This window comes from Taudactylus pleione, unplaced genomic scaffold, assembly GCF_031769625.1.
Source record: "Taudactylus pleione unplaced genomic scaffold, aTauple2 ptg000387l, whole genome shotgun sequence".
Classification (NCBI taxonomy): domain Eukaryota; kingdom Metazoa; phylum Chordata; class Amphibia; order Anura; family Myobatrachidae; genus Taudactylus; species Taudactylus pleione.
The window spans coordinates 576671-596102 of record NW_028284788.1 but is presented as its reverse complement, the minus strand read 5'-3'; the positions used below and the strand labels follow the sequence as shown (position 1 = coordinate 596102).

Below are 19432 nucleotides of genomic sequence, written 5' to 3'. Positions count from 1 at the left end.
TTCAGTTCCCTCTGGAGCACCTGATTTTGTGTTTGTCTTTATTCTATTAACAGTTTGTATGTTTAGAATTGATAAGAATTAGTTACATATTGACATATATGTATTATGTATACTAACATTTCTTTCTATTTTCTCAGAACATCGGAATGCTGGTCAAAATAGATCAAAGAGCCCAAGACTTCTCTGATTCACCTTAACAATTAATGCACAGATTATTGTCAGGAGAAAAGGGGGTTGTTATATGGGTTTTTGAAGGTTGAATGTTAATGTGATTTTTGGAAACTCCAATATGGAGCAGACAAAATTCTAAACTAACACAGTGGGTGAGGAGGGACAGCTAATGCTCGGAGACTCGGTTTTTCATCCATATAGGGAAATCAAGTCAACAGCAGGATATCTGAAGACTGCAGATGGATCGGATGGAAGACAAGACATCAGATTTGGTAGGAAATATGGAGACATTCAAAGTACTGATATCTCTTAATTCTTATTTAGATGCTGATGAGGCCCAGCTGCAGACAAACAATATTCCTGGCAGATGACTGCATGAACCCTAAAATGATCAGATGGAACAGAGATCAGAAGGACCAGGATACAGATCATCCAAAACAGATGTCCAAGATGACAACACTCCAGAAGTGCACCCTCACCCCATTTGGTGAAGATGACATCATAGAAAAAACTATAGGCTTTTGATTCCAAATGTTAATAAAAATTAGGAAAGGGTTTGTTTCACATATGAAAGATTTTTTATCCTTACATACAAAAAAATAGGAGAGGACCATTACTGCAAAGCAGAAGAGTACAATTACTTCTCCGCCCTTTCATTACTTTTTATTTTGAACTATGAAAATTTAATTTTTCACAGTTTACATTTGGATTCTCCCCAAACTGAATTTTCTTTCTCTTTTCACCACCTGTACAATCAACAAACACACACATAACACATACACTAAAATAGTGATAATACACAAGCTTATGTCAGTTCAGCTATCAGATGTCATTGAACTCACATAGGGGGAAATGTTACAGTGTGTATATTAAAATCAACATATAGTATAATAATATATAATTGTATATATATATATATATATATATATATATATATATATATTGCATAGACAAAAAAACCTTACGGTTTCATATGTCCCATTAAGGCTGCTTAGACATGATCTGAAAATTCACAAAACCTATTGATTTTCTACCACTCAAACTTCACAAAGCAATTAAATTATGATCATTAAGGCTGACGCCTTAATGGACGTGTTCCTTGCACAATATAGATATGGTATGCCATCACACTCTGTGGTTAACTACAGATTCAGAACTCTCACAGAATGAGATTGCTGTCACTCACAAAATGGTGGAGCTGCTAATTCACAGAATTGTGTGCTCATTGGAATACACACATGCAGTCTATGCAACTAAGGTCAAAGCAGATAATAGAGCTCTGCAGTTGGGATAAAAGTGGTGTGGATGGGGGAATGAGACACAGCAGCATGGATAGGTGAGCAACAAAGGCGTGCAGAGGAGGGAAGGTTAAGCGGTACAGTGGGAGGGGGTCGCCAAAGTAATGCAGATGGATGAAAAACAGTGGTGTGGATGGGGGGAAACAAACTAGCATGGTTTGGGGGGAAAGCAATGTGGATGGGGGAAGAGAGTGACATGGACATGGGAAGACAGGCAAAGACAGATTGGTGTGGATAAGGGAATACAGACTAGCACAAATAGAACACACAACAGTAGGGATTGGGGAAGACTGATTAGTGTGGATAGGTAGGAAGACAGAGTAGTGTGGGTGGGAGGAGGAGACAGAGTTGCACAGTTGGAGGGGACAGAGTGGTGCAGATGGAGGAAGAAAGAGTGCCACAGGAAGACAGCGGTGTAGTTTAGGGGAAGGCAGTGGTGCAGAAAGAAACAGAGTGGCATGGATGCAGGGCGGTACAGATGGAGAAAGACAGATTGGTACAGATGAGAGAACACAGACTACCACAGTTCAGAGACCACACAGCAGTAGGGATTGAGGAAGACAGATTGGTGCGGATGGGGAGGAAAACAGAGTAGTGCGGGTGGTAGGGGGAGACAGAGTTGCATGGTTGGGGACCAGAGTAGTGCAGATGGAGGAAGAAAGAGTGCCACAGATGAGAGAAAGACAGCAACATGGCTGTGGAGAAGGCACGGATGCAGGGCAGTGCGGCTGGGAAAAAACATTGGTGCAGATGAGGGAACAGAGACTATCACAGTTGGGAGACCACACAGCAGTAGGTATTGAGGAAGACAGATTGGTGCGGATGGGGAGGAAAACAGAGTAGTGCGGGTGGTAGGGGGAGACAGAGTTGCATGGTTGGGGACCAGAGTAGTGCAGATGGAGGAAGAAAGAGTGCCACAGATGAGAGAAAGACAGCAACATGGCTGTGGAGAAGGCACGGATGCAGGGCAGTGCGGCTGGGAAAAAACATTGGTGCAGATGAGGGAACAGAGACTATCACAGTTGGGAGACCACACAGCAGTAGGGATTGGGGAATATATAGCAGCATGGAGGCATATAGTAGAAGAAAGTGTACCTGCATAGACAGAGTATAATATTTTTTTTAAAAAAGGGAGCTGAATGTGTATTCTGAATGAGATAAATGAATGCAGTGAGAAGGATGTTGGAAGCCAGTGAGATTGTTTTGATGATCAAATGGGAAGATTGTGGGCAATGAGTGGGATGTGGGAGCCACATAACTGCTCAAACATCAGTTGCATAGACTGCATGTGTGTATTCCAATGAGCACACAATTCTGTGAATTAGCAGCTCCACCATTTTGTGAGTGACAGCAATCTCATTCTGTGAGAGTGCTGAATCTGCAGTTACCCACAGGGTGTGATGGCATACCATATCTGTATTGCGTTAGGAACACGTCAATAAAGGCGTCAGCCTTAATGATCGTAATTTCATTGCTTTTTGAAGTTTGAGTGGCAGAAAATCAATAGGTTTTGTGAATTTTCAGATCATGTCTAAGCAACCTTAATGGGACATATGAAATCATAAGGTTTTTTGTCTCTGGGATTTAATAGCTTTTTTAAAATGTATTAACTAACAGGGTTTGGATGAGCAAACCGGGCCACCTGCAGGGGAGAAGGGCAACAAAACGGTACACTAATGCAGGTGGAAGAGGGGACAGCACACATGAGGTGGTTTGGGAGGTGCAGAGTGCGAGACGGCTGTAGGCATGAGGGGTAGTGGCAGCAGTGGTGGTGCAGAGCAGTCAGTGGCACAGTGCCAAGGGGGCATCAGTGGGTGATCAGGGCTCACTGGTAGTGCGTATGCATCTCAGAAAATCAAATCAATAAGTCACAGATAGATGAATGCAGCAGTGAAATCTAAGCATCTATGTTAAAAATTGAATGTGTAAAAACTAAAAAAAATAAAAAGTGTAGCCCCACCCCCCCAGAAAACAACCAGCACTGGGATTTTGAGCCCCAGTACTGGTTGTGCTAAATACAGGGGACAGATGACATAGGGGTCCCCTGTAATAAGCACATCCAGCACCAGGCATTTCAGAGCCTGTCCTAATTACCAAAATACAGGGGACAAGTATTTGGTGCAACCAGCACAGGGCCCTGAGCCGGTCTTGGAAATACAGGGGGAAAAATGCACAGGGCCCACTTGTTTATTTCTCAGAACCAGCACTGGACTCCTTCTAACGGGCCCCCCAGCTGCAGCATCACCCCTGACCGCTAGCCAGCCCACACCTGGGATCCCTGGGGAGTTGGGGACCCCCCCAATAAAGGGGTTGCCCTCCTCAGGGCAACCCAGGCTGATAGCCCAGGGCTTTCCCCAGCACCCCTGGGTGGTGGGTGCTGGGTTGATTTGTGGTGTGCGGTGCATATGAATATATAAACATTGTCTTTTGCAGTAGTACTACAGGTCCCAGCAGGCATCCCCCACATACTGGCACTTGGAGATCCACGAGTACCAGCAGGCGGGGCACTAAGGGCCTGTTGGGACCTATAGTACCCCTGCAAAAGAAATATTAAAATAAAACAGACAAACCATTTTTTAAACTATTTTATTAAGCTGCACCTTCACCTAGGGGGCTCCCGCTCCCCCAGGACTTCTATGGTGTCTTCACCTGGAGGGCGGTGGCCTTTAAGCTCTTTTGCCTGGCCGTCGCCCATCCAGGGCTTCCGCAGCATCTTCTTTCTTCAGCAGCTCCTCTTAGCTGCCTCCCCACTGCCAACTGAGTGCACGGACCTTGCGCTGGCAGTATTTAAGCCAGCTGAGGGGGTGGGGCGATGACGTCGCGAGCGGTAATTGGCTCACGCCATTTTGGAAAAGGGCACGCTCAGCGCCCTCAGAGCCATTTTGGAAAAGGGCACGCTCAGAAGGCTCGCCTCTCTCAGCCAATGAGTGCTCCACACCGGGATTTCTGGACTGAAATCCTGCAATGGAGCTGTCATTCGGGTAGTAGTGTCCTTAGCGGACACTACTAATGTTCGTGGGATCGGGTAAGTCGTGTTTTCTTTTTGCCAAGACCCAGGATTTGCCTACTTTGGAATGAAGAGGACAGATCTACGCATAGGAGGAGGTGAGTATGGAATTTTTATTACAGGTACACCATTGGATTACTTACTGGAGAAGAGGACAGAATTGCTTCAGGGATAGTAGGCGAGTATGTGAGATAGTGTGTGCATGTGTGAGTACATGTGTGTGTGCATGTATGTTTTAATCAAATTATACTTTTCTATGTTGTGTGTTTTTTATTAATATTGCTTGTGTTGTTGAACTACAGCTACCAGCATGCCTGTAATGCCCCACATGCTGTTACTTGTGGTTCTCCAAGTACCAGCATGTGGAGGAGGCTTGCTGGTAACTGTAGTTCCACAGCAAAAGCCAATATTTATATTTTCAAATACACCACACTTTACATAATCAACCCAGCATCCACCACCCAGGGGTGCTGGGGATAACCTCGGGCTATCAGCCTAGCCCTGGGGTGCCCTGACGAGGGGGACCCCTTTATTGGGGGGTCCCCAACTCCCCAGGGATCCCCAGCCTGGGCTGACTAGTGGTCAGGGGTGATGCTGTGGCTGGGGGGCCCAGTGAAAGGGCTCCCCTGGCTGTTGCATCACACCCCCCCACTAGAAGGACTCCGGTGCTGGTTCTGGGAAATACAGGGAGGCCCTATGCATTTTTCTTCTCTGTATTTCCTGAACTAGGACCGGCTCAGAGCCCTGTGCCGGTTGCGCTAAATACGGGGGATCCCTACGTCATTTGTCCCCCATATTTTGGCAACCAGGACAGGGTCTGAAAAGCCTGGTGCTCATTATGCTTAATACAGGGGACCCCTACGTCATTTGTCCCCTGTATTTAGCACAACCACTACTGGGGCTCCAAAGCCCGATGCTGGTTGTTTTTTGGGAGGTGGGTTCAAGCCACTTTTTTTTTATACACAAGCAGCCAGTCCTGGTTGTGCTTAAATGCAGGGGATAAATTACATAGGGGTCCCCTGTATTTAAGCACAACCAGCACCGGGCTAGTCAGAACCAGTCCCGGTTGCCAAAATACGAGGAACAAATGACGTAGGGGTCCCCCCATGAGTTGTTCAGCCAGCACTGGGCTCTGATCTGGTCCTGGAAATACAGGAGAAAAAATGAGTAGGGTCCCCCTGTATTCTCCAGGACCAGCACTGGACTATTTCTAATGGGTGGATGATGCCACAGCCAGGGTAGCCCTTTCACCGAGCCCCCCAGCCGCAACATCAGCCCTGACTGCTAGTCAGTCCAGGCCGGGGATCCCTGAGGAGTTGGGGACCCTCCCAATAGAGGGATTCCCCTCCTCAGGGCACCCCAGGCCTAGGCTGATAGCTTGGGGCTATCCCCATCACCACTGGGCGGTGGGTGCTGGGTTGATTGTGTGATGTGGTGCATTTTAAAGAATATTTTATTTTGCAGGTGAACTATAGGTCCTAGCATACCTCCGTGCATGCTGGTACTTGGAAAACCACAAGTAGCAGCATGCTGGGCATCAGGGCCCACTGCCATGTGTAGTCCACCTGTAAAAAAAATATTAAAATAACACGACACACTAACATTGTAATAGTTTATTTTATAGGTCTTCACTTGGGGGATGGCGACCTTTAAGCTCTTTTACGTGGTCGCCACCACCCCAGGGCTCAGGCCTCCTCACCTGGCGGGCGCCAGCCCACCAGGGTTTCTACAACTTTGCCTGGCGGACGCCAGCCCACCAGGTCTTTGGAGTCTTCGCCCTTGGGCACCAACCCAGCAGGACTTCAGTGTCTTCATGTAGTTATTGGCAGCCTGTGTTAGCTCCATTTCATGGCTGCCTCCCAATAGGACTTCTGGTGTCATCGCCTGGCAGGTGCAAACCCGCCAGGGCTTTGGCATCTTCACCTGGTGGGCACCAACCCACCAGGGCTTCACCGTCTTCACCTGGTGGGTGGCAGCCTGTGTCAGCTCTTTTTCATGGCTGCCTCCCACTAGGACTTCCGGCGTCTTCACCTGGTGGGTGCCAACCTGCCAGGGCTTCTGTGTCTTTGCCTAGTGGGCGGCAGCCTGTGTTAGCTTTTTTTCGTGGCTGCCTCCCACTAGGACTTATGGCATCTTCGCCTGGCAGATGCCAACCCGCCAAATTTCAGATCCGTACCTCCTATAGCTTTTGAGGTGTAGCCCCTTAAACACCCTGTCCGCCCTGCGGAATTCTCTATGGGGAAATCATTTTTTTTAGATGCTGCCTTAATATAAGGGCAAAACTGTATATATATATATATATATATATATATATATATAAATTAACTATTTGTCCCAGAGCTGGGTTTTCCAGATGAATAGAATATCCAGCTCAAAATACAATCTAATTAGCATTTGAATACCTATAGTATAGCTGCTCTCACACTGTTAGGACATGAGTTTCAAGGTGGAGGTTTGGGATGCCCTTGTATGGGCACGACACCTTACAGGTGAGGAGGAGGGGGGCTCTACAGAGACACAGGCTGGGTTTCACAAATAGACACACTGGGAAGAGACGCAGACACACACACTGGCAGAGAGACACAGAAGAGAGGTCTTCCTCTCTCAAGACGACCAAAATGGGCCTAAGTACTCCTGGAAGTAAGTATCTTACTAGATAGAAAAAAGTGAATGGATTAATGGCATACTGATATTGGGTGATAATGTCTACTGTAGTTAGTAACATGGTGATGGTTAAGTAGTTAATGTAAGCCTGTAGCAAGTTTGTAGTGATTAACATTGTGATAATATTGGGATTCATAGTTGAGTTTGTCTATTCATACATCAGTTTTATATATATATATAGCTGGCTGTGATATATATAATGGTAGATGTGAGTTATATAATTATACTCCTTCCCCCCCTCCTTCTTACCATGTGTTTAATGGAGACTGCAGTTTGTCCATGTGGTTGGTGAATGCTTTCAGTATTATGATAGGATTGTGTACTATGTGTTGTATACTGGTATTTTTACTATTATATGGTGCTCACTAGAGAGATTTGATGGAAATGGAATAGATGAACATAATAGAGGACAGAGGAATCAGTTCATATGTATTATACAATGTTATAGTATCGTAATAAGTGTGTATAGTATCATGGATATAATCATAGGCTGGTATCAGTGTTATATAATTGAAGTTGAATTAATAACAGCTTTGAATGGGATAAGGATGACCCCCACATACCAAGATGGAGTCTACAGTTTTGTTAAATATGGTTGCCACCATGTGGGTTAGACAATGGCATTACATGTGATACTCCCCTACTCTTCCCCTATTGAATAAGATGGCTATATTAGATACTGGAATACAATATAATGTAATGTTTGATCCGAAGATATCACACAGTTGTGGTGTGTGAAAATAGTATAACATTCTGCAGACAATATCCAGTTTGTATATTTATGAGATAGTATTGAGGAGATGTGTGGATAGATATGTGATTTACTGGACACATTATCTTAGTATTACAGAACATGGCATTATGGGAGTCTTCAATGTGAGTTTTCTTACATTCAAAATTGAGTGTATTATGGGAGTTTTCAAAATGGTGGTTATCCTTGTGCTATGAGGTTTGGACAAAAGCACCATCCCACCCCCACACATCCACATTCCCATACATTTTTCTCTCTCCCTTTCTCTTGGTCTCTCTCGCTCTCCCTCTCTTATCATCTTTGTATTGTTTATATTGTATTTTAACTAGTATTGTTATGTTTAAATACTGTTTTATGAGGATTGATTTGATGAATATAAATACACTTTACTTTATCACATCTTGTGTGCAATGTTATTATCCAAATGATTTAAAAGGTAAATTATTCTGGTTAACACTTTGCGAGTTCATATACACTGCCATTCAAAAGTTTGGGGTCACTTAGAAATTTCCTTATTTTTTAAAGAAAAGCACTGTTTTTTGTCGTAATTGACTATACTATTATTATTATTACCAGTTATTTATATAGCGCACACATATTCCGCAGCGCTTTACAGAAAATATTTGTCCATTCACATCAGTCCCTGCCCCAGTGGAGCTTACACTCTATATTCCCTATCACATGCTCACACACACACACACACACACACTAGGGTTAATTTGTGTTGGGAGCCAATTAACCTACCAGTATATTTTTGGGGTGTGGGAGGAAACCGGAGTACCCGGAGGAAACCCACGCAAGCACAGGGAGAATATACAAACTCCGCACAGGTAGGGCCGTGGTGGGAATCGAACCCACGACCTCACTGCTGTGAGGCAGTAATGCTAACCATTACACCATCTGTGCTGCCCCAGCTAGCTGCAAATGTCTGGTTTTTAAAGGAATACCTACATAGGTATAGAGGCCCATTTCCAGCAACCATCACTCCAGTGTTCTAATGGTACATTGTGTTTGCTAAGCGTGTTAGAAGACTAATGGATGATTAGAAAACCCTTGAAAACCCTTTTGCAATTATGTTAGCACAGTTGAAAATGGGTTTGCTCCTTAGAAAAGCTATAAAACTGGCCTTCCTTTTAGCTAGATGAATATCTGGAGCATCACATTTGTGGGTTCCATTATTCTCTCCAAATGGCCAGAAAAAGAGAACTTTCATGTGAAACTCGACAGTCTATTCTATTCTTAGAAATGAAGGCTATTCCATGTAAGATATTGCCAAGAAACTGAACATTTCCTACAATGGTGTATAGTACTCCCTTTAGAGAACAGCACAAACAGGCTCTAATAAGAGTAGAAAGAGAAGTGGGAGGCCCGGGTGCACAACTGTGCAAGAAGACACATTAGAGTCTCTAGTTTGAGAAATAGATGCCTCACAAGTCCTCAACTGGCAGCTTCATTAAATGGTACCCGCAAAATGCCAGTGTCAACGTCTAAAGTGAAGAGGCGACTACGGGATGCTGGCCTTCTAGGCAGAGTGGCAAAGAAAAAGCCATATCTGAGGCTGGCCAATAAAATGAAAAGATTAATATGGGCAAAAGAACACAGACATTGGACAGAGTAAGATTGGAAAAAAGTGTAATGGACAGACAAATCGAAGTTTGAGATGTTTGGATCACACAGAAGAACATTTGTGAGACACAGAACAAGTGAAAAGATGCTGGAAGAGTGCCTGACGCCATCTGTCAAGCATAGTGGAGGTAATGTGATGGTCTGGGGCTTATTTAGTGCTTGTAAAGTGGGAGATTTGTATAAGGTAAAAGGGATTTTGAATAAGGAAGGCTATCACTCCATTTTGCAATGCCATGTCATACCCTGTGGACAGCGCTTGATTGGAGCCAATTTCCTCCTCCAACAGGACAATGACCCAAAGCACACCTACAAATTATGCAAGAACTATTTAGGGAAGAAACAGGTACCTGGTGTTCTATCTGTAATGGAGTGGCCAGCGCAGTCACCAGATCTCAACCCCATTGAGCTGTTGTGAGAGCAGCTTGACCGTATGGTATGCAAGAAGTGCCCATCAAGCCAATCCAACTTCTGGGAGGTGCTTCAGGAAGTGTGGGGTGACATTTCTTCAGATTACCTCAACAAATTAACAGCTAGAATGCCAAAGGTCTGCAATGCTGTAATTGCTGCAAAAGGAGCATTCTTTGATGAAAGCAAAGTTTGAAGGACAAAATCATTATTTCAAATAAAAATCATTATTTCTAACCTTGCCAATGTCTTGACTATATGTTCTATTCATTTTGCAACTCATATGATAAATAAAAGTCAGTTTTCATGTAAAACACAAAATTGTCTGGGTGACCCCAAACTTTTGAATGGTAGTGTATATATATTACTTATAACCTGATGTTAGTTATTTAATGAAAAATAGTATATTTGCTTCAGATATGTTGGGTTTAAACTGGCAATTGCCTGTGTCTACAAAACAAAGCAGAAACAACCAATCTCCATAGTACAGCTACACAAGCTTAATGGTACAATTTTATAAAATACAGCACTAAGCCTATGCAGGAGGGACAAAATGGCCACTCCACTTTGGAAAACAGTAGCTTAACAGTACTGTACATCAGTATTTTGGATGTACTGTACATTAATTAAAGAGTTAAATACAAACTGTACAGTGTAAGAATACCTGTATACAGTAAGTGTCTCCGAATTACTAAAGCTGATCATCTTCCCAAATACAGTAACCTCCTACAATTTAATGACTATTATCTACTCCACACCGCCAGTAACCCTCTGTGTCTGCCACCCTGATGCTTAATTCAGTGTCATGACCTTTAGTGTAGCAATGTTTAGACTGCATACTGTACAGTACTTTTTCTGCATTGTCTTACTGTACAGTAGCCATTTTATTGTTTTGCTATTTTACGTAATTTGCTAGGAGCTAACCAAACCATGTAACACCATACGTATAGAGGTAAACACAGCACTGTAATGTGAATAATGTATTTTTTTCCAATACAGTCATCCACAGGGGACCCCGAGAGAGTCAGAGCCCACCGTCATGCAGGCAACGTCTCACAAGAGGTAAAGTATTGTATTTACAGTAGTGAGTGTCAAGATTGTATAATATTGTAGATTAATGTTGTAATACTGTACCTTTGTTTTCTCCCCACAGAGCAACTACAGCAGGTTATTACCCTCTACAGGCACACAGTTCATATGGTCACAGACCAATTTTGTGATTTTTTTTGTTGTCATTATTTTGTTTTTTTGTTTTATTAAAAGTTAAATTTCTATACAACGTGATTTGTCTTTTCTTATGGGATCTGGTTGATTACAGTATACTGTCTATCTACTGTAACAGCTACATCAACATTATCCACAGCAACACCCCAGGGGGGCCTTTCTCTTTTGTTAGTCCCAAGCACAACAATTTATGAGGGCAGGCAGCCCTGCAATAGGTACCATTGCTATGGTTGCAAGATAATTTGGGGGTGCAGGACCCAATATATAAAGTTGCATACAGTACCAAATTGGCATTTGTGCCATATTACAGTATAGTACTGTACAGTATTAATGGATAAGGATTTTGATAATCGAAATATGACACAAGACCAGGTTTTCTTTTGGATACTATGGGCCTGATTCAGACCCACTCGCGAGCGGCTGTCCGCTCGCAAGTGGGTCGATGTTATGCACTGAGCATGCGCACGACGGAGGGAGCTCCGTCGTGCGCATGCGCCAGACGCGACGAGCGAAGGAAAGTCCTTCGCTCGTTGTGTCCGATCAAAGGGGGCGTGCTGTCAATGTTGATTGACAGCACGCCCCCTTTGGTGGGCGTGCCGGGGGCGTGCCTCCCTGACGGGGGCGTTCCCACGGGAACGCCTCCCGTCAGAAGCCGGCCCACTGACATCACTAGTGATGTCAGTGGGAGTGATTTTGGCTCTGATAGAGCCAAAATCACTCCGGAGCTTGCGGTTGAAAACCTCAACCGCAGGCTCCGGCTCGCAAATTCGATGGTCGCGATGGTCTCGACCATCGCGGCCATCACAAAGCACGCTCGTATAGCCTGTGGGTGGTGACCCACAGCTATACGAGCGTCCAGGAGGACGCTCCATGAAAATGGAGCCCGGCCCTCATTCAGAGCGTGCGCTCTGCTCAGAGCGTACGGCTCTGAATGAGGGCCTATATTCAATGCCAGTAGATAATATTCATGATACGGTAAATCACAGAAAATACAGTACAAGATCCTCCATGGCTGTCTGCTTTGAATCCATAGTAGGCCATGAAAAACTTTATAACAATACAGTACTCTACAAAAATACTGTAAACAGACACACTTTATTGCAATAAGGTACATGTACTCTACTTTGCAAAAGTAAACATACAGTACAAAGTTTCTTGAATTTATTGATACTATAGAAACAATACTGTAAGAAAATACTGTACAGTACTTAGTAAAACCGTACAGCATTACATTACAATACACCGCTTTAATTAATAAGTCACCCATACAGTAGTTTTATCATTTTCACACTACTCTTAAGCATTTACAAAATAAATAAAGACACGACAACAGTATAAATTGGAAAAAAGAGGCCACAGCCAAATTTATTAATAACAAATTAGAACTAGAGTTAAGCCTGGTGGAAAAAATAGCAGTGCCCCGCGGTCCACAGCCCATATAAGGATTTATGTACCATAAAAGAAATTAAACAAGACAGAATGTCTGGGACAAATATCTCCAAACCTTGCTCTCTCAGGTGAACCCCATCTGGCCTATACAAATGCTCCTCCTCATAATGAACACACAGGTACTTTACAACACACCTGTTTAAACCAACTACAAACCTGGACACTGCAGCATTCCACTTTCTCCTAATCCTATCTACATTATATAGATTGTAAGCTTGCGAGCAGAGCCTTCCTACCTATATATCTGTCTGTTATTACCCAGTTTTGTTCTATTAATCTTTACAATTGTAAAGTGCATTGGAATATGCTGCGCTATATAAGAAACTGTTAATAAATAAATAAATAAATATTGTAGCTGCCCCACTGTGGGTACCACGCCAAAACCTCCATGGGATTACCTCTGACCAATAGAGCTTAACATGTGGCCAATGTTCAGCAATTATCTTCAAATCCCGCTTAATGGCAATAATCAACTCCACTCCTTTACAAGTACCCTGATCATTACCACCTAAATGTACAGTACCACTTACTGTACTCTGTGAATGCCAAAGAATGTCCAAAAGACCACTACAACTAAACCCTCTCAACCCAATCAAGCAGATTCCGCAAGGACCTGACCTAGCACAAGGATGTCTGCTAGCCCAGAAAACAACAGTGTCCTACAATCCACACCAGACAATCTTTTCTCAAAAAACATGAAATGTGAAAATTTATAACAAAGCATTAGTAACGTATAATCATTAAACTTTTAACCAAGGCATGGGAAAACATTTATTTGGGTGACCCAGATGGAGGTGAACAACACAAAACCTCTGTCATTTTGAGGTCAAAAACTGAAAAGAACTCCAAATCCCCCCTAGCGGTGGGTGGCATAAGACCTGGGTTTCCCAAAGAACAAACTTGCAGGGAGCACCGCTACTTCAGTAATTTATCGCTTCTCAAATAACCTTTGAAAGCAGAAGACTTCAACCTACCTAAATGTTTAAATGACTCAGCAGAACAACCTGACTCTGCCGCACATGTTGCCGCCGCTATACTGAATGAGTGCTGTAATGTTCCACTGGCAAACCCAGAGCTATCAGGCAACTATTGAAAATGCTTGTGAACTGGAACCTACAGTAGATAGAGGTGAAAGATCTGCATGCACTAATCATTGTACCCCTCCACTACTGTAGGTCTGCACTGGCTGTAAATGCCAGCCAGAGCTACTGGGCATATGCTTGGCTCCGGATGCAATGGGATAGAGATCCAACGCCCACTACCCAACTGATCTGTCTTTGATCTATGTATTTTTGTGATGTCAACATACTGACCTTTTATTATTCGCCCTCAAACCTTGGACCTGACATGCCTCAAAATTGCAGTGTTGGAGCAGTGAACCGCATCCCACAATGCATCCAAATCCTAGCTGGCTGATACGCTACCAGCTGTTTTAGGACTCTTACCCTTACCCTTTAATTTCCGCACAAAGTACTTCATACTGTAAGCCTGTGCAGCTTTTCCACAGAGCTAGAAGAATCAGAATATTTCTTTAAATGCAACAATGGAGCTGTAACATTAAGCAAAATGCTCTTCTCACCTGATCCTGATGTCAAAGGGACCGCCGCCTCGACAGCAGATGTAGAAGCCTGTCCCTCGATGCATGGTGTGCCCACTGCACTTTGACACAACGACAACTGTTCCTCTGCGACTATGGATGTAGATTTTGAAGCAGCCGCTACCGCATGAAACAAAGGAACTTGCAAACTTGAAATATCTGCATTAGAAACAGCAACATCAAGTGCACTATCAGAAACTGGCAGCTGCAGCACAACCTGTGACGATGCCGTTGCAGATGGCTGCTGTGGCAATGCCTGCCTTGGAACAGGGGGCAATGTAGGTGGAGGAGCCAGTGGAAGAGGGGGTTGAACCATTAGCTGTGGGCTTGCACGCTGACTAGGTACATATTGAACCTGCTGTGCATAAGAGTTAAACAGTGTAGGGGCAGCAATATAATGCTTTGAGAATTGTCCTGAGCACTGAGGAAATGAGGGGTGCAAAACTGCTGATTAATACCCATGAATTGCGTTTGCACTGACCGTTAGTGGTCTCGTGACTTCGACCAGGCCACGGGGAGGGGGAGCACTGCAGCAGGGATGGGGCATGGCTGGGCAATAGGGTTAAATACTGTATGAACAGAAGTGTGTGACAGCAGAAATGCGAGGAGGAAGGGGGAGAAATTAATGAAATTAAAGAATGAAAGGAAAAGAGGTGAAGTACTGTATGAAGTAAATAAGGTACATACTGTAAGGGCAAGGTAAATAAACAGCTTATAAAAGAAATTAGGAGAATATATAGGGACAGAAAGCACAACCACAAAACATATGGAGACACAGTGTAATTAACAGTCTGGATCACAAACTGAAAAGAGGAAGTTAAACCCATCCTCCAGCCTTCATATAGTACTGCTAAACCCTGCCTAGACAGAGCAGCTAATAGGCTGGCTATCTTGATTGACAACTACAGACCACAAATTATAACTTACCATAACACCAAACCAGCTCTAACTAGTATTGCTCCAATAAAAAAACAGTAAGGTTATATCCTCTCAAGCTTATACTAAATATTTTAATGCACATTACTAATTATATAACATATAATGCTGTACAAGCTACATAGTAATTGCTTGACCCTTTCTTTCGATGACAACTGGTAAGACTCTATACAGATGATCAATATAATTGTTACACTGGGCAGGTGTCAACACTGTTTTCAAAAACTTTTTGATCCCATGCAACAGTTCCTGTTTAGTTTTTGGTTTCACATCAGACCTGATGAACTTTTTCAACTGGGCCCAGACCAATTCAATGGGATTCATGTTTTGTGACCTACAGGAAAGTAAAAAAAAGTATATAAATAAATTATTCAGACAGTCAACACAGTACAGTATTTTAATACAAATTGTACTAGAATAATTACTGTACAGTACATACTTTATTGTACAATAAAAGAGTTAATACAGTAGGACAATACTCACTCTGGTGGTGTGCGTTGTCAATTTATACCTCTCTCTTCCATGAATTTTCCTGAGGCCGAGTGTTTTGGATCACTATTCTGGAATAATCGATGTCCTGATGGATAGCGTTTTCTCACATATGGCACTATACAGCCATCAACTATGTGTTCTTGGAAGAAGGTCTTAACCATGATGCCTAAAGAGTTGAGAAATTATTGTCAGTAACAAGCGCACACTACTACTGTACAGGACTATAAATATTTTTTTACAACAAACATTACTGTACCTTCAAAAATTAAGATAGGTCCTACACCACAACGAGATATAGCTCCCCATACATGGAGCTTTAATGGATGCTTAGGACGTGGTTTAATTTAGAGTTGTGCTCAGTTCTGGAAGGACAGTCTTGAGAACCTCCCAAGAAAAACTGGTTTCTTCTGTGAAAATAACATCATTAAAATTCTCTCCACTCTCTATCCACCATCGAGCTTGTTCAACTCTCTTTTCTTTATTAACATCCCTTATCATGGGATGTATCCTATGGAATAAAAAAAAATATTAGTTTACAGTCACGCAAATCAGTGCATTATTTAGGACAGTTCACTGAATACAATAGTGCACTGTAGAGTGCATTTGTGGGTTTTTGTACACTATAGTATTTTACGTACCTTGTAGGGCCAAAAGTCCATCCCAGTTCCTTACGCATCCATTTGATGCTGGAACAGGAGATATCCAGGTCACATTCTGTTTGTAGAATATGTTTTATTTGTAAAGCTGTACGCTAATCATCCTCACAAGTAAATTGGTGCACAATATTTTTAATGCTCCTACAGTATAACACATACAGAACATATAGAAATTATTGCAGTTACAGTCTATTGAAATTGGAACACAGTACAGTAGCAATCTAGTAACATTTAAAAAAAGGTTGATGTAAAGTAACTACCAAGTGAATTTAGAAAGAAATCTATAGCTGGGTCGCATCCTCTCAAATGCATTAAAGCACACAGTTTGGAAACTGACAACACCACTCTCTTTCAGCCAGGCCTGGATCTGTCGTGTTGTTTTGTGTTTTTTTTTCATGTTTGCAATTATCTTGCTCATGGGTTTGCTGATTTTTGTCAGCATGTTTGACTACCAAAACTGTGGAGAGAACAAGAGAAATACTGTTACTGAGTATACATAATTAAATCTAATAAAAAAATATTACTAAAGTATACTGTAACATTTTAGAGCACACAGTGGGGTATTACATTCTTACAACAGCTGTGACATACAGTATAATAATCATGGTAATGGGCACCCTCAGAGCAATTAAAATGTTCTGGCCAGACAATTTTTTTTAACAAATATATAGTACTGTATGTTAAATACAATGTATATGTACAACTGTATAAACAAATGTGTCTAGAGTCAGGAACATTATAGCAGCACATAGGTCGAGTTAATGGGTCAGTATGAAACAGCAATATTGTGACTCACAAGATGGCCGCCAAGCATACACAAGATGGCCGCCAGCCAGTTGGAGGCTATGGAGCGATCAGCGGTATACAGGGTATGTGATATATGGCCTGCTAGATGGAGACTTAGGAGTCTATTTGCTAAGCAGTGTTAGGAGAAAGAGTGCAAAGTGATAAGATACCAACCAATCAGCTCGCAACTGTCATTTTCCAAACACAGCCTGTGACATGGCAGTTGGGAGCTGATTGGCTAGTACATTCTAATTTCATTTTGTCTTCTAACACTGCTTAGTAAATAGACCCCTCAATATAATTTTCCTGATGAACACATGCTGTCTTGGCTCTGTGCTGACTACCAAAGTCTACAGGGATGAACAAAGGGAGTCAAATAGAACAATTACAGGGTAATTAGCTTAAGTTCTGATTGGTGTGGTTCCCTTATCCTATCCCTCCCTCCTACTATACCTCCCCCAGATAACATTTCCCTGATGAACACATACTGGGTGGCTCCGTGCTGACTACCAAAGTTCAGAGATGAACAAGGGAGCCAAATCGAAGGAACAATGACAGTGTATTTAATTGGATTAAGTCCTGAGTGTCCCTTGTGGAGGTGGAATTTAACCCATGGTGCTTTTTCTATGAGATGTTACATTGCTTAGTTACTGTTTGGCTAGGTCATAATAACAGATAGATAAAACAGGCATACAGTATGGACAAGGGCTAAACAAAAGCTAAAAGTATTACAAATTACATTTCCTCACATTATTACAGTAAATTATATACCTGCTAATGCAGGTATATAAGTCCCGTGAATGACCACAGATACTGCATATGGATATTTATACCAGCAGATGAATAGGGGAACATGTGAAAAGTGGCCTGCTCATCCGAGCAGCAAGTCTGTACAGTTAAGTAGCAGATTCACAATGTGGATAGCTAGGCCAATCTGAGATGCTCTTTTATGCTACCAGAGACAAAGAAAGCCTTGCTGCCAAAACTCTGCCATGCCATTGGCCAACAAGGAAGTGCATTTTTCAAATACACCATTCAGTGAGCAGATTTCCAGCGGCAAGGAATTATTTTGTCTCTGGTAGCATAAAAGGTAGCATCGCTAGATGCGGCAGCTTGCTCCCAGCGCATGGAAATTCAGCTAAGGTTCATCAAGACAGGCACTTGCATGGCAAGGTATAAGCATCATGCCCACTATGTATTGGTGAGTCACTTTGTGTTTTCAGATGCCCACTAGCCTGTCTTTAGCCGCCCACTAGCGTACGTCATCTTCAGGAAGTATATACAACCATCGGTACATCATGTTCCATTGGATCTAAATGCAGCGCTTACAGTTGACTGTACCCTACCGCAAGCACTATGAGCACTTCAGTTCATAATTCAACCAGGTGATGTGTACTATGACGCTGACGGTTAATTATGCACGCCTCAGAAATGGCGTTGAAACACTCAGACATGCCTGAATCCACAAATCCACTACCCCGTTACTACTACCCTTCCCCTGGTACCACCAACAAATGGCTTCTCCTGTCACTCATTCCACTGGGCTGTCTTTGCATGTTGAGCGAGCGCATCCCGATCGCTCGCACTAGTTTGCGCACATGCACTATATGCATGCGCACATTTGAAAACATCGCCAGCAATGAGCAATCGTTTGCTAGCGAGCAGGTCTGAATCAGGTCCTGAGTCTGTCACAATCACTACAGAGTGACAGACTCAGTCTGGATCTGGCAGCGTTGGGCGACTGCGTGACACTTAGTGACATCACACACCATGCATGCTTTGATAAAGAGGACACACACCTAATGGCAGCATCTAGATGCCCTTCACAGCAGGGGTCAGGGAGCAGTCAGGGCACATGCTGCACTGCTGACTCCGTTGGCCAGGACCTGCAGGGGTGAAGACTGAGCAGGCAGTAGGAGTGTACAGCAGCGTGAGGACTTGGGCCAGGGAAGTTGGGATCGGTCTGTGATGGGATGATGGGAGCTGGCTGAGAAAGGTGATGGGGCTAACTGGGGAAGGTGATGGGACTGGCTGAGGAAGGTGATGTGTCTGAGGACTGAGGAAGGCAATGGGGGGGCTGAGGAAGGTGATGGGGGATGAGGTAGGGAGTGGGACCAAGTTCCAACCCACTGGCCTAGTCTGGACTCTCTGGGGGGAGACACTCACTGGTCTGGACTTTCTGAAGCAACTGGAGGCTGGTCTCCTGCAATTAGCTCAGCAGCTGACAGCCCAGCAGGTGAGGTTACTCTTCTGTAGGGGGCTGGAGGGAATTAATGTTTGTTTTTATTTATCTTCTGGCTGTGGTGGCAATGAATCAGTGTGTGTTATTTTATTTCAAGTGGGAGCAATCATTGGAGGGGGGCACCAGTC

General features: G+C 43.3%; 1 long non-coding RNA gene and 1 pseudogene across 1 annotated transcript; one reads left to right on the top strand and one right to left on the bottom strand.

The window, feature by feature from the left end:
- Positions 1-256: 256 nt before the first annotated feature.
- Positions 257-11154, top strand: LOC148507671 (uncharacterized). The gene is made up of 3 exons (XR_015869677.1): positions 257-658; positions 10922-10984; positions 11076-11154. It is a non-coding gene; the product is annotated as an uncharacterized LOC148507671 (long non-coding RNA).
- A 4453-nt stretch (positions 11155-15607) lies between these two features.
- Positions 15608-16718, bottom strand: LOC148507670 (uncharacterized; annotated as a pseudogene).
- Positions 16719-19432: the final 2714 nt, after the last annotated feature.